Source organism: Neoarius graeffei, chromosome 4 (assembly GCF_027579695.1).
Source record: "Neoarius graeffei isolate fNeoGra1 chromosome 4, fNeoGra1.pri, whole genome shotgun sequence".
Taxonomy (NCBI): domain Eukaryota; kingdom Metazoa; phylum Chordata; class Actinopteri; order Siluriformes; family Ariidae; genus Neoarius; species Neoarius graeffei.
The window spans coordinates 115,812,707-115,839,976 of NC_083572.1; positions in this window are offsets into that span (position 1 = coordinate 115,812,707).

Here is a 27,270-nt window from a genome sequence, read left to right on the forward strand (position 1 = left end):
ATTGGGATGATTTTGACCCAGAACAACACTTCTGGGTTCCTACCCAGAACATTCTTGACAAAATTAATTCAATATCTTTCATTCTTAAGTACTTAACTTTTGCTGTCTGCCTTTTTGACTTTTGGGATTTTTTTTCTGATTTTTGCCTTTTGGGGGATCTTTTGTGATTGTTGCCTTTTTGGAATCTGTTATTTTTGGACTCTTTTGATCATTTGTGAATTTTGCCCCACTTGATTTTTTGGAATTAGTACTGGTATCTGTTTTTTTACAGTTGGATTATTTTTGGATCTCTGTTTCCTCTTTTGGTGAAATTATCTGCAGTAAAAAAAATCCCTCTTTTATCCCACTATCTCTGTCTCCTGGAGTTTCTCTGCAGTTGAGTCCAGACTAGCCTGTGGAGCACCATGACCTGGATTTGACTTCAGTCCAGGATCACCAAGCATTTCAGAAAGAGGTTTAGGGAGAGGACTTGGGAGAGGATTGTAAAGAGGTTTAGGGACAGGATCAGAGAGAGAGAGAGAGAGAGAGAGAGGTGTTCAGGGAGGGGTTTAGGGATAGGATTTGGGAGAGGATTGGAGAGAGAACAGAGGGGTAAATTTTAATTTTATATCTGGACTTTCTGCACAGCTGCTTTGTGACAATGTCCATTGTTAAAAGCACTATATACAGTTGTGGTCAGAAGTATACATACATGGATATGAATGTGATGACAATTTTGGGCTTTCATTGATTTCACTGAACTGTTCTTTTTCTGTGGAAGAATAGAAAATAGAATAGAAAAAATAATTAGGTGCACTAGTTTTAATTTATTTTGGGTTTTCTGAAATCAACACAGTGTCTCAAATATACACACACCCACTTAGATTATTAATTCAGTTGTGATGAAAATTCCAAAAAAGAAGAAGCCTTTGACCTCTGGTCATTGTGGCCAAACAACTCAATCTTTGTCTCATCTGACCATAAAACTTTCCTTCAGATTTTCTTCTTCTTTGTCCATGTGGGTGGCATGGTGGTGTAGTGGTTACCATGGTTGTCTCACAGCAAGAAGGTTCTGGGTTCGAACCCAGTGGCCGTTGAGGGCCTTTCTGTGTGGAGTTTGCATATTCTCCCCATGTCTGCATGGGTTTCCTCAGGGTGCTCCGGTTTCCGCTACAGTCCAAAGACATGCAGGTTAGGTTGATATGGGATGGCCTTGGGCTGAGGTACCCTTGAGCGAGGCACCTAACTCCCAACTGCTCCCTGGGTGCTGTTAGCATGGCTGACTACTGCTCTGTGTGTGTGTTCATTGCTCGCATGTGTGTGCTTCAGATGGGTTAAATGCAGAGAGGAAATTTCACAAGTGTGTGATGAATAAAGTTGTGCTTTCTTTCTTTCTTTCTTTCTTTCTTTCTGTTCAGCTGCAAACTTTAGTCGAGCTTGAAGGTGTGGATTTTGAAGCAGGGGCTTCTTTCTTGGGTAGAAGCCTCTCAGTCCATGGTGATGTAAAACTCTCTTGACTGTAGTCAGTGTTCCAGCAGCTTCCAGTTCATGGCAGGTCTGTGCCTTGGTGGTTCCGAGGTTGTTCCTGACCATCTGAACCATTTGAATTTTCTCTCAGCTGATGGGGACAGTTTGGATCTTCTTCCAGCTAAGTGGCTTCACCTCCCAATAACTTGTGCTTATGTAAAATTGTTTGAACTGATGATCTTGGAATCTGCAGTTGTTTAGAAATGGCTCCAAGAGACATTCCTGAGTGTGTAAATCTATGATCCTCTTTCTCAGATCTGCACTGAACTCCTTGGACTTTCCCAATCCAATAAGTGCCAAACCCATTTTATGTTGGCACAGAGAAGCCAGCATATTCCAGTTTGTTGGAGTCAGAGCACAGGGTCATCCATAATATAGCACCCCTGGCATGGAGATGGTTAAGGGCCTTGCTCAAGGGCCCAACAGTGGCAGCTTGCTGGTGCTGTGGCTAAAATCCCTGACCTTCAGATTAGTAACCCAGAGCCTTAACCACTGAGCCACCACTGCGTCTTGTGGCTTTCAAAGGTGTAGCAATTCTTGATATGGGTGGAGCACAGAAGCACAGCAGGCAAGAGTTGATGGTCACACACAAACTCTTTATTCCGCTTATTTTAGATTTTCAGCATTCGTTCTTTCACTCACTCACTACATGCACACATGCGTTGTGGTCGGGAGGGAGCCTCTTTTCTCTGCTCTCCCCCTCCTTTTATGCTCTGTCCCTGTAACAAACACACACACGCACACACACTGACAGCAGGTGGAATGACTTAGCCACTTATCTTCCCCGACCCTACTCCACCCCACCCCACCCCACCCCACCCTCCATTCACAGACTGCTGTTTGGCCATGCCCCGGCTGCCACAAAAGGTCTTAAATGTATTTTAACATTCCAAGGCCAAGGTTGTTAGTTATGATGATTGACTGCAGCTGGTAGCTTCTCTGTGCCAACATAAAATGGGGTTGAATTGGGAAAGTCTAAGGAGCTCACTGCAGATCTGAGAAAAAGGATCTCCCTCAGGAAGAAATCCAAACCTGTCACAAAGAACATTAAAACCTGGCCTGAAAGGGTACTCTCCCAGCTTCAAGATTGCTTTGAGCGCACTGAGTGGAGCATATTTGAACATCTTGACCTACAGGAGCACACAGAGACTGTTCTGTTCGACATAAAGAACTGCACTGACAGTGTTACTGTGGAGAAGCGTATCCAGATCTGCCCCAACCAAAAACCATGGATGACCTCGGATGTCCGGACACTCCTGAGAACCCGAAACTTTGCCTTCAAGTCAGGTGACACGGAACAGTACAGCATGGTGAGGGCAGAGCTGCAGAGAGGCATCAAAGCTGCTAAGGCTGCTCATAAGAGGAAAGTGGAGGACCATCTCGCCAACAATAACCCACAGCTGGTGTGGCAGGGGCTACAGAGCATCACCAACTACAAAGGCTCCACACCCATCACTACCATCGCTGACGCATCGCTGACTGAGGAATTAAACAGTTTCTTCTCCCTCTTCGAAGCAGAGGCTCCACACACAGCTGCACAACCACCACAGACCTCCAGTCACAGCAAACTCACACTCCAGGAACACCAGGTGAGGCAGGTGCTGAAGACTGTGAACACCAGGAAAGCAGCCGGACCAGATAGGGTACTCGGAAAAGTACTCTGCGCCTGTGCTGACCAGCTGGGGGGAGTCCTGACCAGGTTGTTCAACCTCTCACTGTCACAGGTTACCATCTCCCAGTGCCTGAAATCAGCTACCATCATCCCTGCCCCAAAGACTCCTGCCCCAAAGTGTCCCAATGACTACAGACCTATTGCCTTAACATCAGTAGTCATGAAATACTTTGAGAGGCTCATCCTTCACCACATCAAGGCCTGTCTCCCCTCAAACCTGGACCCACATCAGTTCGCCTACAGAGCTAACAGATCAACGGAGGACGCCATCACTACAGGTCTGCACACAGCACTCAGCCACCTTGAGCAGCCAGGGAACTACGTCAGGATGCCATTCATAGACTTCAGCTCGGCATTTAACACCATTATTCCTGACATCTTGGTGGAAAAGCTGACCAACATCACTCTCTCCCCCTCCACCTGTACCTGAATCAAGGATTTCCTGACTGACTGCCCTCAAATGGTTAAGGTAGGCACCACCTGCCTACCACCTGCTTCTCCACCCTGACCCTCAGCACAGGCTCTCCTCAGGGACTGAGTCATATGCATGACTGCACACCCATCCACCCCTCCAATACCATCATTAAATTTGTGGATGATACCACAGTCAGCGGCTTCATCAGCAGAGGGGACAAGACTGTGTACAGGGACAAGGTCAACATGCTGGCAGGTTGGTGTTCTGCACACAACCTGCTGCTCAACACCAGCAAAACTAAGGAGATGGTGATTGACTTCAGGAAACACAGGGGGGATCCAGCCCCACTGAGCATCAATGGGGACTGTGTCCAGCGGGTGTCCTCCTTCAGGTTCCTTGGGATACACATAGCTGAGGACCTCTCCTGGACTGCTAACACATCTGCGGTGGTAAAAAAGGCCCCAAGTGACTCCACTTCCTAAGGATACTCAGAAGGAACCATCTGAAGGAGAAACTGTGAGTGGCCTTTTACCACAGCACCATCGAGAGCATCCTGACGTACTGCATTACAGCTTGGTATGCCAACTGCTCTGTGGCAGAAAGAAAGAACCTGCAGAGGGTCATTAAAACTGCACAAAACATTACTGGCAGTCCCCTACCCTCGCTAGAAGACATCGCCAGTACACAGTGTCTCAGGAGAGCGAAGGCAATCACTGCTGACCCCTCACACCCGGGACAGCACCTGTTCACCCTCATGCCTTCTGGCAGGAGATACAGGTGCCTCAAAAGCAGGACAAACAGACTTAAAAACAGTTTCTTTCCCTGGGCCATCAGGTCCCTGAACTCATAAAGAGAGTGTATGCTAGTGTATTGTGTAAATGATGTAAATATGCATTCCTTTCTTATTCCTATTTTACTGTTTTACTGTTTTCTTTTAATATTTTACTGTTTTGCTGCTTTCGTTTTATATTTATGCACTGGCCAGAGAAGCATTGCAATTTCATTGTATACCTGATGTGCAATGACAATAAAGATTCTATTCTATTCTATTCTATGATCATAGATTTACACACTCAGGAACGTCTCTTGGAGCCATTTCTAAACAACTGCAGATTCCAAGATCATCAGTTCAAACAATTTACATCAGGGGTGTCAAACCTGATCCATAAAGGGCCTTGTGGCTGCAGGTTTTCATTCCAGCCATGCAGCAGCACACCTGACTTGGCTCATTCAATCAACTGAACTGTCTTCACACAGTCAAATACTTGCAGCCACACCCACCCTTGATTAAAGGGTGGGTGTGTCAGTTGATTGAATAAGCCAAATCAGGGTGCTGCTGCATGGCTGGAATGAAAACCTGCAGCCACACGGCCCTTTATGGATCAGGTTTGACACCCCTGATTTACATGATGATGATGATGATGATGGATTCTCATGTCGAAGGTAAAGCATGAGTATCCGGCGATATTGGTGATGACTCTTTTCATGAGTGAAGAGAGCAATCCTAGCACCACAAGCCCTGTCACATATGCTACACTGGTACAAAGGGCTGGTAGTGGTGTTAGTGGCCTTCCTCTTGGCATGCTTCTCATTAAAGGAATAATCTGGAGTCATATGCTTTCTAGGTCTATTTTCGCATTATTGGGAGTGCATACGTTGAGTTGCTACCACAATCACGTCAATCAGATGTGTTTTGAGACAGTTCGTTTTTTGCAATTTCAACCGGAAAGTGCTAACACGGCAGTGAATGAATGAATGAACCCTTTATTATCACTGTACCAGTGAAACTGACCATCAGCCTGTCCTTACATACATACATACATACATACATACATACATACATACATACATACATACATACATACATACACATAAGTGACAGAGGGGGAGTAGACAGGACAGGAAGACAGGGATAAAAGAAAATTACAGAGTAACATGAGGAGAGGGGAGGAGAAAAAAAGCAACCCCCACACTATGCTCCTGTGAGGAGTACAGTGTGGGAACATTAAAATAAACCTCAGCACATAAGCACAAAATAACACAAGTACACTTTTTTTTACAACATGAAAACTCGGGACTTGGGGGGGTGATCAGGGGTGTGGGGTAAAAAAGGGGGAGGGGGGAGGGGAGGAGGTAGAGGTAACCCAGTGCAAGCAAGCAGCCGTCCGCTCCTGCAGCCATGATGGCGCTGGTCATGCACCCGCTTGTCACACTGGGGGTGAAGCAGTGACCGCAGGAAGAGGGGGGAGGAATACGAGAGAGTCTAACAGCAGTGTTCTCCAGGGGAATTGTTGTCCCAGCAATGACCTTGGCCAAGGCCAGTGCTGGCTAAGGGAGCTGAAAATAGATAAGATTGGAATTTGTTTGGTCTTGGTGAGCAGACGCATTCTTTTGCATGCCTACTCCATATGCCCATTTTGGTCTCTAAAATGAGCCAATTTCCTTTGCAAAGCCGAAAGCTTCTCCATGATGTTACCCATGTTGTGGTTCAAGTTCTGAATAGCCACAGTCTGAGTGCCGACAGCTCTGCCCACCGCTTCAATCATGTCGGGCAGCTTTACGGGGCTTTGAACAGCTGTCACCGTTTTCTGATTTCCTCGATAAACCCGGGCAATGCCTAATCCAATCAGCAAAAGTCCTGTAATCATGGTTCTAAATAGGTAGATGTCTTCAATGTCCTCCACAGAAAGAACCACCAGGCACATGACCCACCACCACTGGAAATGCACAATTGTGGTATGTTGTGCATTTCCAGTGGGATGGGCTCTGCACTCGGCACTCGACTTTTACGGACTTTCCCCTGAAGATGGCGTATGGAGAAGAACAACTTCAGGTAAGGTACTGGCTTTGTATTTACTCTTCTACAAACTCTGTCCGTACACTTGCAGAGCTAGGGACACTTTGTTTTGTTTGTAGGAACCCTCTACTCACTTCCACAGAACTGTCATGTTGTTTTGAGCTTTGCAATGGTTTTAAACCTAGCGTTTTGTATCGGCAAAAAGACATGCCCCTCGCATTGCTGTGCTAGCGCTTTCCGGTTGAAATCGCAAAAAACGAACTGTCTCAAAACACATCCGATTGACGTGATTGTGGTAGCAACTCAATGTATGCACTCCCAATAATGCAAAAATAGACCTAGAAAGCATATGACTCCAGATTATTCCTTTAATTAGACCAGTTCACTTCTCCTCAAAGACCTGGATGCACTTTCTGCAAGTGCTGTGCCATGTTGCACAGACTTTGGCAATGCTTTCTCAGGCATCAGGGTTGATTCCACATCTCTTGAGGTTGTGTTTGAGCATGCCCTTGTATCTCAACCTTGGCCTGCCCACTGATCTCTTTCCACAGCTCAGTTGACTGAAGAGAAGCACTTTAAGTATTCTCATGTCTTTCATTCTGGAGACATGTCCTACCCAGTGAAGCTGTGCCTTGATGATCTGGCTTTCCACACTGGGGACACTGTAATGCTCTAGGACCTCGACATTAAAAACCTTGTCCTGCCACTTAATGCCACAGATGGACCTCAGGCAGTGTTGTTGAAACTGCTCCAGAAGTTTGATGTGGTGACAGTAGGTTGTCCATGTCTCACAGCCATACAAGAACAAAGTGAGAACCACTGCTTTATACACATTGATTTTTGTACACAGCCTTACACTATGCTCATCCCACAGTCTACGTCTTAGCATTCCAAATGAGCTGCTTACTTTAGCGATGCTCTGTGTGAGCTCATCATCTATGGTTGCAGAGTTTGACAGAATACTGCCCAGATAACAAAATTTGTCTACAGACTTGAGAGGTGTGTTGTTGATGGTGATGACTGGACTGGTGTAACTCTTGTCTGAAGCTGGTTGGTACATGGCCTCAGTTTTCTTAATATTGATTGTCAAGCTGAATCCCTCTGATGCACGGGCAAACATGGATGTTATCAGCTGGATATCCTCCAAGGTATGGGCGGCTAAGGCACAATCATCTGCATAGAGCAGGTCATTGATCAGCATTGACATTATCTTTGTATGGGACTGGAGGCGTCTCAGGTTGAACAGGCCACCATCTGACTGAAACTGTATGTAAACACCCTTTTCTAAGCCCTGAAAAGCATCCAGCAGCATGAGAGAGAACACAATGGAAAAGAGGGTTGGAGCAAGAACACAACCTTGCTTTGTGCCATTGGTAACAGGAAATGGGTCAGATGACTCTCCAGACTCCTGTATTCTTGCCAGCATACCCTCATGAAAGGACCAGATGATTGTTATGAACCTGTCTGGACAACCAAGTTTTTGTAGGATTGTCCAAAGGCCATCGTGGTTGATGGTGTCAAACGCTTTAGTCAGGTCAATGAACACCATGTAGAGGTCCATGTTTTGCTCTCTACACTTCTCTTGAACCTGCCTTATGGCAAATATCATGTCTGCTGTTTCTCATCCTGGGCTGAAACTGCATTGTGATTCTGGATATATTGACTCAACAAGCTCCTCTAAACATCCTGTTTAGGACAACTTGTGCCAGTATCTTTCCTGCGATTGAAAGAAGAGATATGCCTCTGAGGTTGCCACAAATGGTCCAGTTACCTTTATGCTTGTAAAGGTGTACAATGGAGGCATCTTTGAAATCTTGGGGTACAGTTCCCTTGTCCCAGATCAGAACAAACAGTTTGGTAAGTTTCTTTGTCATGTAGGTACCCCCATACTTGTATATCTCAGCATGGATGCCATCTGCACCAGGGGACTTCCCTGTAGAGGTCTGTCTGATGGCTCTGGTGACCTTGTAACCTGGTGACAGTGGCAGATTTAACTTCTCCAATAATTGCCTTTGGGGAATCACTTCTAGAGCTTCCTCTGACATTGCTGAAGGGCAGTTGAGTAAGGTGTTGAAGTGCTCTGCTCAATGACTCAGTATTGCCACCTTGTCAGTGAGAAGTGTCTCGCCATCTGATGAACGAAATGGGTGCACTGCCATTTGCCTTTGGACCATACACAGCCCTAAGACCTTCATAAAACAGTTTGGTGTTTTTCTTGTCAGCTGCTTCTTGAAGCTCCCTGGCCTTTCTATCCCACCATGAGTCTTTCATCTGCTGAAGCTTTTTCTGGACAGTGCATTTTGCATGGAGGTATGATGACTTTTTTGCAGGAGATGTTTTATTTGCAGTATAGATTTTATGGGTACTGTACATCTTTTCTAATATCTCTGAGATCACATCGTCATTTTTGTCAAACCGGTCTTGATGTTTACATTTGACAAAGCCCAGGGCATCCGCACTAGCAGAGTAGGCAGCATGTCTGAGCTGCTTCCATGCTGCTTCAACATCAATGATCTCAAATTCCTCTGGAAGATCTGCTTCCTCAATCTTTTTCTGTAGTTCCACTTGAGTGGACATTTCCTTGATACCTGGAATGCTGAGCTTACGTAATGGTTTCACTCTAGTGTTCTGCCTCTTATGAGTCACATGGAGAGACATTTTTCTCCTGACCATCCTGTGATCAGTCCAGCACTTGGCCCCCCACAGTGCCCTTGTCAGCTTGACATCATGGACATCCCTCTGTCTAATAATGACATAGTCAAGTAAATGCCATTGCTTGGACTGGGGGTGGATCCAGGTAGTTTTAAACTTGTTGGCCTGTTGGAAGATGGTATTTGTAATTACCAGGTTGTAAGAGGAGAAGACCATTAGGATTAGTTTTACCTATGCCATGTTTGCCGACTATGTTTCTCCAAATGTTCAGCTCACAGTCAACATGGGCGTTAAAATCACCAAGAATGATGAGTTTGTCACTCCAAGGTGTTCCTTTGATACTCCTATCCAGATCCTCATAGAAGGCTTCTTTCACGTCATCACATCAGCGTGAGTCATAGTAGGAACATAGGCACTGAGTATAGTTGCATGTCGGCCCCCTGAGAGATTGATATGGATACTAATCAGTCTCTCGCTGATGACCTTTGGAAGCTTGTCTAGACTCCAAGCAATTGATGTATGGATAGCAAACCCAACACCTCCAGTCCTGATCTGACTCACAGGCTTACTGATCCAATAGAATGTGTACCCTGCACCGAGCTCCTCCAGAGTGGACTCTCCAGAGCATCTGGTTTTGCTGAGAGCTGCTATATCGATGTTATATTTGTTGAGCATTTTTGCCACTAGATTAGATTAGATTAGATTAGATTAGATTAGATTAGATAAAACTTTATTGATTCCTTTGGGTGGGTTCCCTCAGGGAAATTAAGATTCCAGCAGCATCATTACAGATAAACAGAGAAAAGAAATAGAGAAAACTTCTAGATAAATTAAAATAAATTAAGTATTTACATATACAAATATATAAAAAGAATAAGATATGGGGAAGAGAGGAAGGGGGGAGGAGGGGGAAGAAAAAAAAAGTGGGGAGAAGGGGGGGTGGCAGTAGGAGAGATATTGCACTTTACAGTATATTGCACATTGTCTGGTATTGCTTAGTGTTAGGCTAGGCTACTGCTCCTTCCCGTCCTCTGTCCTCCTGTTACCCCTCCTCCCCCCCAGAGAGGAGTTGTACAGTCTGATGGCGTGAGGGACAAAGGAGTTTTTAAGTCTGTTCGTCCTGCACTTGGGAAGGAGCATTCTGTCACTGAACAGGCTCCTCTGGTTGCTGATGACGGTGTGCAAAGGGTGACTGCAGGGGTGAAAGTAAGCCAGTCCTGGCTGGTCTGACATACCACTAAAAGATTTGGCCATGCCGGAAAGAAAAATATACTGTCTCTGAAAAAAAATGCACTTTCAGCATAACAACACACCTGCTAACATCAATTTACCAAAAGCAACACGTTTTCCTCAATATACATTGCATATAACTCATTCTGACCTGTCTCTGAATAATGTCTGAAGTGAATTCCTTCCGTGTTTCACTCAACAGACAACGTGCGAGATAGTGCGTGGAGCCCACTGCTTAACCATCTTGCGCCAACGTGCGCAGCTGGTATCCAAAGTGTTTTAGTAGACAGATGTTTGTTACAAAGTCACCCAAATAAAAACAACATATACAGAAACATATGTTGATGTTTCAATATTCTATTATGTGTGCAGTGTTTTGCTGGACAAACAACGAGCGAGCTACAGTGCGCGTATGGCTTAACCAGATCTTGTGCTATAACGTGCGCAGGTGGTAATCAAAGTGTTTTAGCAGACAGACGTTAGTTGCAAAGTCTCCCAAATAAAAAGGCATATAAAGAAACATGTTAATGTTTCATGATAGGCTATTTAAAAATTAGTTTGATCAGAATTCGTAAATTGAGTGGAAGTTGGAGCAAAGATTCTAGATTACTGTCTGGTTGGAGCGAGCAGAGTAACTAGGCTACCAATGCATGGCACACGCACTTACTGTTCAGCTAAAATAAATGTTATTAAAACGATTGTGTTGTTGAAATGATGTGTTTGCAATTTATTTATAATCAAAAACTGATACAGGTGGATGAAAGAGTGATAGTGTGATAAAAAAGTACTATGCTAGTACTACTGAGTGATAAGAAGTCCTAGTGAATGCTTGATAAGTAGACAATAATAAATAATTAGGTGTATTTTTCGGCGCGTGCTGTGTGCGCGCACTATGACTCAAAATAATAGTACCAGCAAGAAATAAAAGTTACTTTCACCCCTGGGTGACTGGCATCGTCCATGATGTTCAATAGTTTGTCCATAGACCTCTTCTCTGACACCGTCACCAGAGAGTCCAGCTTCATGCCATTAGGGCCATTTGTCATTCTGGCCTAGAATCACTATCCAGAAGGGTCCGGAAATTCCATGACACAAAGTTCATGATGTACTTCTGTGTAGTTTTTCGACCACAGATGTGGATGCCCAGCCAGGCGCGGTGAACTGGCAGGGTTCATATGGAGGAGGCATTATTTAGGGTCCTTTTTCAGTACCTTTCCCCATGTGGGGAGAGCATCGCTGTCCCTAAAAAGGGGTGCTGTGTTGCCTGTGCAGGATACGAGTGCCACATCTACCCCGGTCTACGGTAAACAACCATCACACATGGGCCGCCTGAGTGCAGGATTGTGGCTAGGGACTCCCAGCAGCATCCTCAGCCTGTCCCCATCATCCCTCACTTTGTCAAATAAATAAAAGGTCAGATGGATGGAAAGTCATCTAGTGTCGCAGGATAACCTGCACCTGAGTTGATTATAGTGAGAAAGGTGTGTGCACTCCCAGTCCCACTCTCTCTTCCAATATGACTGCAGATTCCAAGATCATCAAACAATTGTACATAAGCACAAGTTATTGGGAGGTGAAGCCACTTTGCTGGAAGAAGATCCAAACTGTCCCACTCAGCTGAGAGGAAATTCAGATGATTCAGATGGTCAGGAACAACCCAGGAACCACCAAGGCACAAACCTGCCATGAACTGGAAGCTGCTGGAACACTGACTACAGTCAAGAGAGTTTTACATCACCATGGACTGAGAAACTGCTGCCCAAGAAAGAAGCCCCTGCTCCAAAATCCACACCTTTAAGCCCGACTAAAGTTTACAGCTGAACACATGGACAAAGAAGAAGAAAGTATGAAGGAAAGTTTTATGATCAGATGAGACAAAGATTGAGTTGTTTGGCCACAATGACCAGAGGTACAGAAGGACACTGTACTAACTGTTAGGCATGGTGGTGGTGGTGGTAACATCAGGCTCTGAGGTTGTTTTTGCAAGAAATATAATATTGATATTTTGAGTAAAAGGCATATTTTGAGGGAAAGAAATATATATATCGAGAGACAGAGAGAGAGAGAGAGAGAGAGAGAGAGAGATTCGGGAAAAGAAAAAAACGTGAGAAAAAAGGACAGAAGGAGAAAACTTTATTGTGAATTGAGTTTATGAGCTGTTTATGTTAAGGACAAGTCACTTCCTTGTAATGTGTGGTTTTCAGTTTAGCTGGGCAGAGGGCCATTTTGAGTTGTTTCCCACCTCACTGCGGGGTTCTTTGTGTTGATCTCTATCCTTAAGTTAGTTTTTTAACAAAAATTATTCTTCGCCTTGGGCATGCATGCATGCGTGTGTGTGTGTGTGTGTGTGTGTGTGTGTATACATGCTACATATTGAAGACCGGAATATGTTTTGTTTTGTTTTTACCAGCAGTTTGAACATTTTTAGGAAGTGAGGACATTTTGTCTGGTCCTCACCTCTTCAAAGGGTTGTTTGAGGGTTAAGACTCAGTTTTAGGGTTCAGGTTAGAAAGAGGTTTAGGGGGGCGCTGCTGAGCAGTTAATGGAGTAGGACGTGAGTTTGAGGGCTCCTGCCGATTTCGAGTTAAATTGTAATTAATCTGCGCTTTTTGGTCACAAAATTTGTCTAGTCTCACTTCGTTTCATTTTTTATTTGCAAAGTTAATTTTGGACGACGGTAAAATGGCCGGGAAGAGCGTAAAAACTCGCAACACTATTCAGACGCAACTGAGGCCTAGCCCGCAAGCTTCGACCACAGCCTCGAGTGACCCATCCAACCCCGCCGAGTCCGTCCCGTCGCAGGCTGGCCCTGACGTCGCCGCTCTCAAGTTCGAGTTGTTGGCTTCGTTGAGGGCTGACATCGCTGATATTTTTAAGAAGGAGCTACAGGCGTCTCTTGGGGATGCTTTGTCAACTATCCAGCTCGACCTGCAAACCGTGAAAGCACAGTTGGCTAAGGATAAAGCTGATACGGATGCTAATGTGGCTACACTGAAAGGTACTGTTGTGGAGATGGAGAATGTACTCTCCGAGTGTACCGACGACATCGTCCAGATGAAAAGCGCCATCGAGTACCTCACTGCTCGCGTAGCCAAGCTGGAAGATAAGTGTGAGGATTTGGAGTCTAGGTCACGACGTAACAACGTGAGGATAATTGGAGTACCGGAGGGCCCCGACACTTGCACCACCACTGCTGTAGCTGCCATGCTAAAGGAAGCGTTCGCGTTGGAAAAGGAGCCGCTTTTGGACCGGTCCCACCGGACTCTTCAACCTAAGCCCAAGCCCGGAGATCGACCATGAGCTATTGTGTGCAGATTTCATTATTATAGTGATTGTGTGGACATTTTACGCCGCGCGAGAGAGCTTCGTGAAATTAAAGTCCAAGGTTTGACCATCTCAGTCTTCCCAGACCACACTGCAAAGATAGCCCGGGCTTGGGCTGCATTCAACGATGTCAGGCGGCAACTTCGTGGCATTGACGGTGTTCGATATGGGCTGTTTTACCCGGCGCGGCTTCGCATCACGTATAACGGAGTGGAGAAGGACTTTGTTTCAGCGGAGAAAGCCGGAGATTATGTCAAAAAGTTGACGGATGGGTGAGCTGTAATGACTCTTTTACACAGCCGATCTTTTTTACTCTTTATCGCACTCAGGCTTGATTTTTGCTCTATTGTTTACAGTTGTGGACTCACTTAATCTCAAATTTGTCATTGCATTAATGAGGGTTTTTCCGACTTGATGCACTAACTAGGTTAGTGTAGCTTTTGTTTGTTTGTAATATACGCCGTTTTTAAAAAAATGATTTATTTATATATATAATTTATTTTCTTAGGAGTTATACACACTATTTTGGTTATTTAAAGAGCAATGGAAATTACTGTATTTTCACTACTTTTTTGGAGACTTTCGCAGTGCTGTGTATAACTTGGTTTGTTATTTAGAATATTTTCCTTTGCTGCCATACTGCCTGTATTTCTCGTGATCTCTATGGAAACTTGACGGGATGTTTATCATTGGTATTTTGGTGGAATGTTTTCTATCGGACGAAACAAGTCTTCGTGTGAGTTTTTTTATATATATATTGTAATTGTCATTTTGCGCATGCTGTTAATCTGATTTGAAATCGGTAGGAGTTTTCGTTTTTTTTTTTTCTTATTGTACTCTTGGTTTTTTCTCTTACTCCTGTTTGTTCTGCTTACTCTCCGAGTCGTTTTCACTTTGTTGTGGACGACCTTTTGTCACTTTGGGGAACACCGCTGTCTCCTTTGTTCTGGGGTTATGTGGAGACTTTGGGTGTATGTGTGTTTAGGGGTGTGTTGGGGGGAGGGTGTCCCACCACGGCTTGTTATGACTATCTGTATTTTTTTTTCTTTATTTACTTAAATGGTTAACCACAATAAATCAGGCACATCTCTCAGATTTATTACTTGGAATATTAGAGGCATGGGTAATCCTGTTAAGAGATCTAAGGTTTTTACACACTTGAAACGTTTAAACTCTGATATAGTATTTTTACAGGAGACTCACCTTCAGGTTAAGGACCATCACAGACTACATTGCTCTTGGGTGAGTCAGGTCTTCCACTCAAACTTTAACTCAAAAGCAAGAGGAGTCGCCATCTTATTTAGCAAAAAAGTACAGTTTACATCCACTAATGTCATTGCTGATAAGAATGGCCGTTACCTCATAGTTGCCGGAACATTAATGCAAAAAAAGGTTTTGTTGGTAAATGTGTATGCACCAAACTTTGACGATGTTGAATTTGCTAACAGATTATTAAGCAACCTCCCCTTTTTAAATACTCACCTGTTGATTTTCGGTGGGGATTTAAATTGCGTGTTTGACCCAAAGTTGGATCGGTCTAACCTCCGTAATCTGGCTCAATCTGCTATGGCTAAAACATTCTTTGATTTTATGAGGCAGAATGGTCTTGTTGACCCATGGAGATCTCGTAACCTCTCCATTAAAAAATTCTCCTTTTTCTCTCAGGTGCATCAATCGTATTCAAGGATTGATTATTTTTTTATAGATAGCACTCTTAATTCATGTGTAGTTTCCTCTGATTATTTAGGCATCGTAATATCTGACCATGCACCTTTGTTATTAGATATTCAATTATCTACTTACAGACGTAGCCCCCCACTTTGGAGATTTAACCCTCTTCTTTTGTCAGATAAGGAATTTTGTGACTTCATTTCAAATTCTATTGATGAGTTCCTTTCTTTCAATCAGAATGACTCCACTTCATGTTCATTGTTATGGGAGACATTTAAATCTTATATTAGAGGACAGATTATTTCTTATTCTGCGCTTTCCAATAAAAGGCTTAATGCTAGGCTTAAAGTACTTACTTCTGCGATTGGTGACCTTGATCAAAGATGCGGTCTGAACCCTTCTCCAGAACTTCTTAAACAGCGTTTAGATTTACAGGCAGAATTTGCTCTTATGTCAACTAAAGAAGCAGAGCGCTTGTTATTATACAGCCGTAGCTCATACTATGAGCATGGTGACAAGGCCAGTCGATTACTGGCACATCAATTACGGCGACAGGCCACTTCCCGATTGATACTTAGTATTAAAAACACGACTGGTATAATTACTACAGACCCTCAGGAAATTAATGCTACTTTCAAATCATTTTACTCATCATTATACAAGGCTGACTTCCCTGCAGACAATACTAGAATGAATGAATTTCTTCAGAATCTTTCTAATTCTACGATTGATTCCGATACTGCCAAACAATTGGACTCCCCTCTCTCTGTTGAGGAAGTGTCCAATTCAATTAAAGCTATGCAATCCCATAAAGCCCCTGGCCCCGACGGGTTTCCAATTGAATTTTTTAAAACATTTATTGGAAAACTGGCACCACTACTCTTATCAGTTTTCAACGAATCCTTGGAATCTGGTTCTTTACCACCAACCCTGACACAAGCCACTATAGCTCTCCTTCTTAAAAAAGATAAAGATCCAACCAGCTGTGGTTCTTACAGACCGTTATCTCTGCTTAATGCTGATGTGAAGGTGCTGGCTAAAGTAATCGCATCTCGTTTAGAGAACGTGCTCCCTTCTATTATATCTGAAGAGCAAAATGGTTTTATAATAGGACGCCAACTGTTTTTTAATACCCGTACACTTTTTAATATAATCTACTCCAAGTATTCATCTAAACTTCCTGAGATTGTAATTTCATTAGATGCTGAAAAAGCTTTTGATAGGGTAGAGTGGGAGTACCTGTTTGCAGTTCTGAAGAAATTTGGATTCGGTGATAAATTTATTTCTTGGATTCGCCTTCTTTACTCATCCCCAAAAGCTAGTGTCCATACTAACGATATCTACTCTGATTATTTTGTCCTGGGTCGCGGATGTCGCCAAGGCTGTCCTTTGTCGCCCTTGTTCTTTGCAGTCGCTATTGAGCTTTTATCTATTATACTAAGGTCCTCCCCTTTATTTAGAGGAGTCGTTCGAAATGGGATTGAATATAAATTATCGTTGTATGCTGATGATTTGTTATTGTATGTAACTGATCCTGCAACTTCTGTCCCTCCCGTTTTAAATATTCTGGAGAACTTCAGTTCGTTTTCAGGTTATAAATTGAATTTGGAGAAAAGTGAATGTTTTCCCATTAACACTGCAGCATGTTGCCTCCAACAGTCAGACTTGCCTTTTCATTTTAATTTGGCGGGGTTCAAATACCTAGGTATAAACGTGACGCGTTCAATATCTGGCCTTGCAGCAGCTAATTTCACTCCTCTCATTTCAAAGATTACATCGGATATTCAAAGGTGGGGTAACCTACCCCTTTCGTTAATTGGCAGGATTAATGTTGTCAAAATGAATATTTTACCAAAATTCCTTTTCTTATTTCAGTCAATTCCTCTTTTTCTGCCAAAAAACTTTTTTGACTCCCTGGATAAGATAATTTCTTCTTTTATATGGGCTGGGAAATCACCAAGGGTTCGTAAATCTTTATTGCAGAGATGCAGACTTAGCGGTGGACTTGCATTACCCAGTTTTCAATCTTATTACTGGGCTGCTCACATTCATAAACTTTGCTACTGGTTACAATCTCCTGGAACCTGCTGGTGTAAATTAGAACTACCATCTTGTAGGGGATCCTCCATAGCCGCTTTACTCTATTCTTCTTTACCTACAAAACTCTCTTTATACACTGATAACCAAGTGGTTCTGAATACACTAAAGGTCTGGTATCAATTTAGACGACACTTTAAATTCACAGCCATATCTTCTTTGGGTCCTTTAAACAACAACCACTTATTTCCTTCATCACTCTTAGACTCAACATTCTCAGGGTGGTATGACAAGGGTATCAAACAATTTAAACACTTATATGTAGATGGCATTTTCGATAGTTTTGCCAACTTGTCATCTAATTTTGGACTCCCTGCTACTCATTTGTTTCGCTATTTTCAAATTCGTAATTTTGTTTCTAAGTGTTTCCCTAATTTTCCCTCTGTACCTCCAGAGCAACCTTGGGAAAGCTTGCTCTCACGTTCTCCACATCAGAGAGGAATGATTTCAAATATATATAACTTCATTTTGGCATTAAACAGTCAGTCAAATGACAAAATTAAGAATGCATGGGAAAGGGAACTGGGAATTCAATTAACTGGAGAGGTCTGGGAACGCGCTGTAGGTAGGATACAGTCTACTACTTCTTGTGCTCGTCTTGGACTTATCCAATTCAAAGTTTTACACAGGGTCCATTTTTCCAAGTCAAGACTTTCTGAAATATATCCAGAAGTAGAAGATACATGTGATAAGTGCCATGGCTCTCCCTGTCACCTCAGCCATATGTTTTTTCTTTGCCCTGAGCTGAATAGTTTTTGGACAGGCTATTTTTCCATTATGTCCACTGTTCTTGGTGTAAATCTGCAGGCTTGCCCGTTGGTTGCCATTTTTGGGATTCCTGATGCCTCACTTGCATTGAATTCTATACAAAAGGATATTATTGCTTATACATCCTTACTAGCAAGACGTTCTTTACTGTTGCATTGGAAATCTGCTAAATGTCCTTCCATTTTCAGGTGGCTTAAAGACACCATGTTTTTCCTAAAACTGGAGAAAATTAAGTATACATTGAGAGGATGTACGGACAAGTTTTTTCACAAATGGCAACCCTTTATTTCATATTTCACTAATTTGGAGGTACTGCCCAACTGAGTGTGTCTGTTGTACTCAGGAATGCATCGGTAACCAGTATCTTTTTTTTTTTTTGTCAGGACGAGCCGTGGGAGACGGGAGGGGCGGGGGGTGGTAGGGTAGTGTTTTTTTGTTCATTGTTCTTTTGTTTTTTGTTTTTTTTATATATATAATTGAAGTTTTCATGTGTATGTAAGTATGTATATATTATGTATATATATTTTGCTATATTGTATGTACATATGCATATACTGGTATGTACGTGTTTAACTATAAAAAATAAAAAAAGATTTAAAAAAAAAAAGAAAGAGGTTTAGGCTAGAGTTAGGGTAAGGGGTGGGGTTAGGCATTTAGTTGTGATGGTTAAGGTTAGGATAAGGGGCTCAGCAATGTATTGTGTCAATGAGAGTCTCCACAAAGATAGAAGTACAAGAGTGTGTGTGTGTGTGTGTTTCACTATGCCAACATGTCGTCTTCTAGTTTGGGGTAAAGAGAGGAGACAGGGTGCATCATGGGAGCTGCTCTATCGATTGTGAGGAAAAATGGCAGATAGTTCTCTGAGGATTCATCCTAATGAACTTTAAGCAGGAAAGAGACAGCATCTTACACACACACACACACACACACACACTCACTCGTTGACACCATGAACCTCAGCGCATGAGTGTGTGACAATAGTAAGAATATTTTTCCAATTTTAATCCATTCCACACATTCTGCTCTCTGATAAAATCACATCAACAATTTATTAATGATGATTTTATTCTAAAATTCTAAAACTTTTTTCAAAACTGTATTGTATATCAGTTCAATATTGTTCTCATTTACTTCCAGGTGATACTGTCTGACCTCAACACTGGATCCATATCAGTTCACCAACTGGTCCAACAGGTCACCAGTGTTCTCCATCACCACAGCACTCCACTCTGCCCTGACCCACCTGGATAAGAGCATCTCCTATGTTCAGATGCTATTCATCGACTCCAGCTTGGTCTTTAACATCTTTAACCCTTCCAAGCTTAGTGACCTTGGCATTAGTCCCTCCCTCTGTCCCTCTGTTATTGGACCCTGGACCTCCTCACTAACAGACTGCAGTCCGATAGGTTCAACAGCCACATGTCCAGCTTGAAGGTCCTGGCTTCCTGGCCACATCTCTGAGGGCCTCACCTGGGCCATGAACATCTCCACCCATATCAAGAAGGTGCATCAGCATCTTTCCTTATTGAAGAGATAAGGGAAACATCATCTGTCTACTCAGATACTAGTGATATTACATCTATCACTGTACCCTCAGGATCAAACTGATGAACTACAGCGTAGTGTGGAACCACAGCTGCTCAGTCTCCAAAGGTCCTCTAGAGAATGGTGAACACCACATACTGGTGTCTAGCTACCTTCCATCACAAACATCTACCACAGGTGTTATCTATGGAAGGTGAAAGGCATCATCATCACGGACATCTCTCACCCCAACCAGAAACCGTTCATCTGTGAAGTGTTCCAGGAACCTCCACTGCCGTACCAGCAGGCTGAAGATCACCATCTTCCCCTTGGCAATCAACATACTGAACTTCTCACAATTCAATTCAATTCAATTTTATTTGTGTAGCATTTTTAATAATGGACGTTATCATGAGACGAGCTGCGCTGGAGTCTCAGTTCAGTAACCAGCGTGCCATCCAGGAGTGTTTAGTGATCATTGAGGATCCCATTAAGACAATCTTATGGGATCAAACACTTAAAACAACACTGCTAATCCTTCACACAACTCCAACCCACTCACTGAAGTTTAAATTCTGCACACCTACACACACACACACACACACACCCTAACTTCTGCACCTTAATAAAATAGAATAGAATAGAATAGAATAGAATCTTTGTCACTGCACATCAGGTATACAATGAAATTGCAGTGCTTCTCTGGCCGGTGCATAATAAATATAAAAAGAAAACAGTAAAATAGGAATAAGAAAGGAGTAAAATAGGAATAAGAAAAGAATGCATATTTACCTCATTTACACAATACACTAGCATACACTCTTTTTATGAGTTCAGATACCTGATGGCCCAGGGAAAGAAACTGTTTTTAAGTCTGTTTGTCCTGCTTTTAAGGCACCTGTATCTCCTGCCAGAGGGCATGAAGGTGACAGGTGCTGTCCCAGGTGTGAGGGGTCAGCAATGATTGCCCTCGCTCTCCTGAGACACCGTGTGCTAGCGATGTCTTCTAGCGAGGGTAGGAGACTGCCAGTAATGTGTTGTGCAGTTTTAATGACCCTCTGCAGGTTCTTTCTTTCTGCCACAGAGCAGTTGGCGTACCAAGCTATAATGCAGTACATCAGGACACTCTTGATGGTGCTGTGGTAAAAGGCCACTAACAGTCTCTCCTTCAGATGGTTCCTTCTGAGTATCCTTAGGAAGTGGAGTCGCTTTCGGGCCTTTTTTTACCACTGCAGATGTGTTAGCAGTCCAGGAGAGGTCCTCAGCTATGTGTATCCCAAGGAACCTGAAGGAGGACACCCTCTGGACACAGTCCCTGTTGATGCTTAGTGGGGCTGGATCCCCCCTGTGTTTCCTGAAGTCAATCACCATCTCCTTAGCTTTGCTGGTGTTGAGCAGCAGGTTGTGTGCAGAACACCAACCTGCCAGCATGTTGACCTCGTCCCTGTACACAGTCTCGTCCCCACCGCTGATGAGGCCGATGACCATGGTGTCATCCGCAAATTTAATGATGGTATTGGAGGGGTGGATGGGTGAGCAGTCATGCGTATACAGGGAATACAGGAGAGGGCTCAGCACACAGCCCTGAGGAGAGCCTGTGCTGAGGGTCAGGGTGGAGGAGCAGGTGGTGCCTACCTTAACTGTTTGAAGGCGGTCAGTCAGGAAATCCTTGATCCAGGCACAGTTGGAGAGAGAGAGAGCGATGTTGGTCAGCTTTTCCACCAAGATATCAGGAATAATGGTGTTAAATGCCAAGCTGAAATCTATAAACAGCATCCTAACATAGCTCCCTGGCTGCTCAAGGTGGCTGAGTGCTGTATGCAGAGCTGTAGCGATAGCATCCTCTGTCGATCTGTTAGCTCTGTAGGTGAACTGATGTGGGTCCAGGTTTGAGGGGAGACAGTACTTGATGTGGTGAAGGATGAGCCTATCAAAGCATTTCATGACTACTGATGTTAAGGCAATAGGTCTGTAGTCATTGGGACACTTTGGGGCAGGAGTCTTTGGGACAGGGATGATGGTAGCTGATTTCAGGCACTGGGGGATGGTAGCCTGTGACAGTGAGAGGTTGAACAACCTGGTCAGGACTCCCCCCAGCTGGTCAGCACAGGCACAGAGTACTTTTCCGAGTACCCCATCTGGTCCGGCTGCTTTCCTGGTGTTCACAGTCTTCAGCACCTGCCTCACCTGGTGTTTCTGGAGTGTGAGTGCTGTAACTGGAGGTCTGTGGTGGCACTCCCAATAATGCGAAAATAGACCTAGAAAGCATATCACTCTGGATTATTCCTTTAAATATTAGATCTCTTGCATCTAAAGCACTAATTGTTAATGAAATTATTACTTATCAGGAGTTTAATGTAGTGTGTTTAACAGAAACATGGATTAAGCTAAATGAATATATAGCATTAAATGAAGCTAGTCCTCCTGGATACATTTATATACACCAGCCTCATCTAAGTGGCAGAGGAGGAGGCATCATGGTTATTTATAATGATTATCTAGGTGTAACGCACAAACCTAGTTATAATATAATGGTGGTCACACCCTCGATCTAATACTAACATTCGGATTAAACGTAGAAAATATAGTCACACTTCCACAGTCTGAAGTTCTCTCAGATCATTATCTCATCTCATTCAAAATATGTCTGACTAATGATATATGCACCTCACCACGCTACTGTATTAAATGTACATTCATGTCAACTACTGCACAGAGCTTTATAAATGATCTCCCAGAGCTGTCAACTTTGGGTCACTGTCAGCCCCTGCAGAACTTGATCAGGCAACTGAATGCTTAGAGTCAACGTTCCGCCATACTTTAGATAATGTACCTCCTCTTAAAAGGAAAATGGTCAGAGACAAAAAATTAGCACCCTGGTATAATGATGACACTCGCGCATTAAAACAGACCACTCGAAAATTGGAACGTAAATGGCGTCAAACAAAATTGGTAGTGTTCAAATTAGCTTGGAAGGAGAGCTTCCTGAAGTATAGAAAAGCTCTTAGTGCTGCAAGATCAACATATCTCTCCTCCCTAATAGAAGATAACAAAAATAATCCTAGCTTCCTATTTAATACTGTAGCAAAATTAACCAGGAATAAGTCCACTATAGACACATGCACACCTGCAGTATGTAGTAGCAACAACTTCATGAATTTTTTTTAATGACAAAATTGAGAATATCCGACAAAAAATTCAAACTACTAATTTAAGGTCAGACAATGTAAGTGACCCTGTAGTTAACAATATACAGTTAGGTCCATAAATATTTGGACAGAGACAACATTTTTCTAATTTTGGTTCTGTACATTACCACAATGAATTTTGAACAAAACAATTCAGATGCAGTTGAAGTTCAGACTTTCAGCTTTAATTTAGTGGGTTGAACAAAATGATTGCATAAAAATATGAGGATCTAAAGCATTTTTTTAAACACAATCCCTTCATTTCAGGGGCTCAAAAGTAATTGGACAAATTAAATAATTGTAAATAAAATGTTCATTTCTAGGGCGGCACGGTGGTGTAGTGGTTAGCGCTGTCGCCTCACAGCAAGAAAGTCCGGGTTCGAGCCCCGTGGCCGGCGAGGGCCTTTCTGTGTGGAGTTTGCATGTTCTCCCCGTGTCCATGTGGGTTTCCTCCGGGTGCTCCGGTTTCCCCCACAGTCCAAAGACATGCAGGTTAGGTTAACTGGTGACTCTAAATTGACTGTAGGTGTGAATGTGAGTGTGAATGGTTGTCTGTGTCTATGTGTCAGCCCTATGATGACCTGGCGACTTGTCCAGGGTGTACCCCGCCTTTCGCCCATAGTCAGCTGAGATAGGCTCCAGCTTGCCTGCGACCCTGTAGAAGGATAAAGCGGCTAGAGATAATGAGATGAGATGTTCATTTCTAATACTTGGTTGAAAACCCTTTGTTGGCAATGACTGCCTGAAGTTTTGAACTCATAGACATCACCAGACGCTGTGTTTCCTCCTTTTTAATGCTCTGCCAGGCCTTTACTGCAGCGGTTTTCAGTTGCTGTTTGTTTGTGGGCCTTTCTGTCTGAAGTTTAGTCTTTAACAAGTGAAATGCTGCACAATTGGGTTGAGATCAGGTGACTGACTTGGCCATTCAAGAATATTCCACTTCTTTGCTTTAATAAACTCCTGGGTTGCTTTGGCTTTATGTTTTGGGTCATTGTCCATCTGTATTATGAAACGTCGACCAATCAGTTTGGCAGGATTTGAGCACACAGTATGTCTCTGAATACCTCAGAATTCATCCGGCTGCTTCTGTCCTGTGTCACATCATCAATAAACACTAGTGACCCAGTGACACTGGCAGCCATGCATGCCCAAGCCATCACACTGCCTCCGCTGTGTTTTACAGATGATGTGGTATGCTTTGGATCATGAGCTGTACCACGCCTTCGCCATACTTTTTTCTTTCCATCATTCTGGTAGAGGTTGATCTTGGTTTCATCTGTCCAAAGAATGTTCTTCCAGAACTGTGCTGGCTTTTTTAGATGTTTTTTTAGCAAAGTCCAATCTAGCCTTTTTATTCTTGAGGCTTATGAGTGGCTTGCACCGTGCAGTGAACCCTCTGTATTTACTTTCATGCAGTCTTCTCTTTATGGTAGATTTGGATATTGATACGCCTACCTCCTGGAGAGTGATGTTCACTTGGTTGGCTGTTGTGAAGGGGTTTCTCTTCACCATGGAAATTATTCTGCGATCATCCACTACTGTTGTCTTCTGTGGGCATCCAGGTCTTTTTGCATTGATGAGTTCAACAGTGCTTTCTTTCTTTCTCAGGATGTACCAAACTGTAGATTTTGCCACTCCTAATATTGTAGCAATTTCTTGGATGGGTTTTTTTCTGTTTTTGCAGCTTAAGGATGGCTTGTTTCACCTGCATGGAGAGCTCCTTTGACCGCATGTTTTCTTCACAGCAAAATCTTCCAAATGCAAGCACCACACCTCAGATCAACTCCAGGCCTTTTATCTGCTTAATTGAGAATGACATAACGAAGGAATTGCCCACACCTGCCCATGAAATAGCTTTGGAGTCAATTGTCCAATTACTTTTGGTCCCTTTAAAAACAGGGTGGCACATGTTAAGGAGCTGAAACTCCTAAACCTTTCATCTAATTTTAATGTGGATACCCTCAAATGAAAGCTGAAAGTCTGGACTTTATGTCCATGTCCATTATATAAATATAACGTTTCAGTAAACAGGTAAAAAAAGAAAAATTGTGTCAGTGTCCGAATATATATGGACCTAACTGTAACTGTATCAGATCAGCAATTAGAATTTTTTACTCCCCTTAGAAAAACTGAATTACTTTCATTAATCTCAGCATCAAAAGCCTCAACTTGTGTACTAGATCCCTTACCTACATGTCTATTCAAACAGATAATACCTGAAGTAATTGAACCGCTTCTAAAAATAATAAATTCTTCTCTTACGATTGGCTATGTACCCAAATCCTTTAAACTAGCAGTTATCAAACCCCTGATTAAAAAACCTAACCTCAATCCCTGTCAGCTGTCCAATTATCGGCCAATATCAAACCTCCCGAGGCGGCACAGTGGTGTAGTGGTTAGCACTGTCGCCTCACAGCAAGAAGGTCCTGGGTTCGAGCCCCGGGGCCGGCGAGGGCCTTTCTGTGTGGAGTTTGCATGTTCTCCCCGTGTCCGCGTGGGTTTCCTCCGGGTGCTCCGGTTTTCCCCACAGTCCAAAGACATGCAGGTTAGGTTAACTGGTGACTCTAAATTGACCGTAGGTGTGAATGTGAGTGTGAATGGTTGTCTGTGTCTATGTGTCAGCCCTGTGATGACCTGGCGACTTGTCCAGGGTGAACCCCGCCTTTCACCCGTAGTCAGCTGGGATAGGCTCCAGCTTGCCTGCGACCCTGTAGAAGAATAAAGCGGCTTGAGATGATGAGATGAGATCAAACCTCCCCTTTATCCCCAAGATCCTTGAAAAAGCTGTGGCACAACAGTTATGCTCATATTTACATAGGAATAACATCCATGAAATGTATCAGTCAGGATTTAGACCTCATCATAGCACAGAGACAGCTCTGGTTAAAGTAGTAAATGACCTACTGTTGGTGTCGGATCAGGGCTCTGTCTCGCTGCTTGTGTTGCTTGACCTTAGTGCAGCATTTGATACCATTGATCATTCCATTCTTCTGGATAGACTAGAACATGTTGTGGGAGTTAAATTCACGTGGTTGAAGTCCCCAGCTATGATGTGTACAGCCTCTGGGTTGGTATCCAGGTGGGAGGTGATGGCGTTTAGTAGGTAGCCTTGTACTCTGCTAGCATTAGCGTCCGGTGGAAACAGCTGTGACAATTACAGCAGTAAATTCACTTGGAAGGTAGAAGGGCCTGCACTTAATCATCAGGAACTCCAGATTGGGAGAACAGTGCCTTCCTACGATGATGGCATTGGTGCACTAGTTGTTGTGTACGTAAATGCAGAGCCCGCCACCTTTGTTCTTACCAGAGTCTTTGTTTCTCTCCCAGCAAAACATTGTGCGGCCTGCTAGCTCCGTGGCAACATTGGGAATGTGTGGGTTTAGCCATGTCTCTCTTATTATGAGAATGCAGCAGTCTTTTATGAGGTTGTTCATGGAACTCTGGAGATGTAACTTGTCCATTTTGTTGGTGATGGAGCTGGTGTTGGTGAGGAAGATGCTGGGAAGAGGGGGTTTGTGTGGTTCTTTCTTTAGCCTAGCAAGTAGGCCCAATCAGCATCCACACTTTTGTTTCCTGTGTCTGCACCACCTTCGATGCTTGCCAGAGCCGATAACAATCCATGGAGAGCCCGGTGTTCTGGCTATCTCCTCTGGTATGTTGTGTGTCCACAGAAAATCATTTGTAACTGCTTGATTGCATCAATATCCGATGTTCAAAATATCCAATCGACTATAGATGGAATTCACCTGACTAAACTTCACATTAACGAGCAGACAAACAAGAACACACAAAAGAAGCACCAGACCAGAGAGGAAAGAGCCGCTGCATCCGTGTGCAACGCCATCTTGAAAGGAGTGCAGCTACTACATTCAGCTACTCATCTTTGACTTGTTCAGCATCATGCTAGCTGAATGGAATATATCTGATATACCACTCAATGTCAGACAATATTATTTAAATGTCACTCAGAGCCACAATGTATTTTGTATGAAAAATGTGAGCTTTTCAACACGAGAAGATAAACTTCATATCTTCAATCCAACATGTGATTTTCTTTTTATTATATCGACACATTCACAAACAAAAAGTCCCCAAATTTATCAAAACAATTCATTGATTTCCTCACAAATGACATATCGAGATTTATGTCACGGTTTTGGTTCTCCATGTCCCTGATGGAGCTCGGATGACAAATACAGTGGTGCTTGAAAGTTTGCGAACCCTATAGAATTTTCTATATTTCTGCATAAATATGACCTAAAACATCATCAGATTTTCACACAAGTCCTAAAAGTAGATAAAGAGAACCCAGTTAAACAAATGAGACAAAAATATTATACTTGGTCATTTATTTATTGAGGAAAATGATCCAATATTACATATCTGTCAGTGGCAAAAGTATGTGAACCTTTGCTTTCAGTATCTG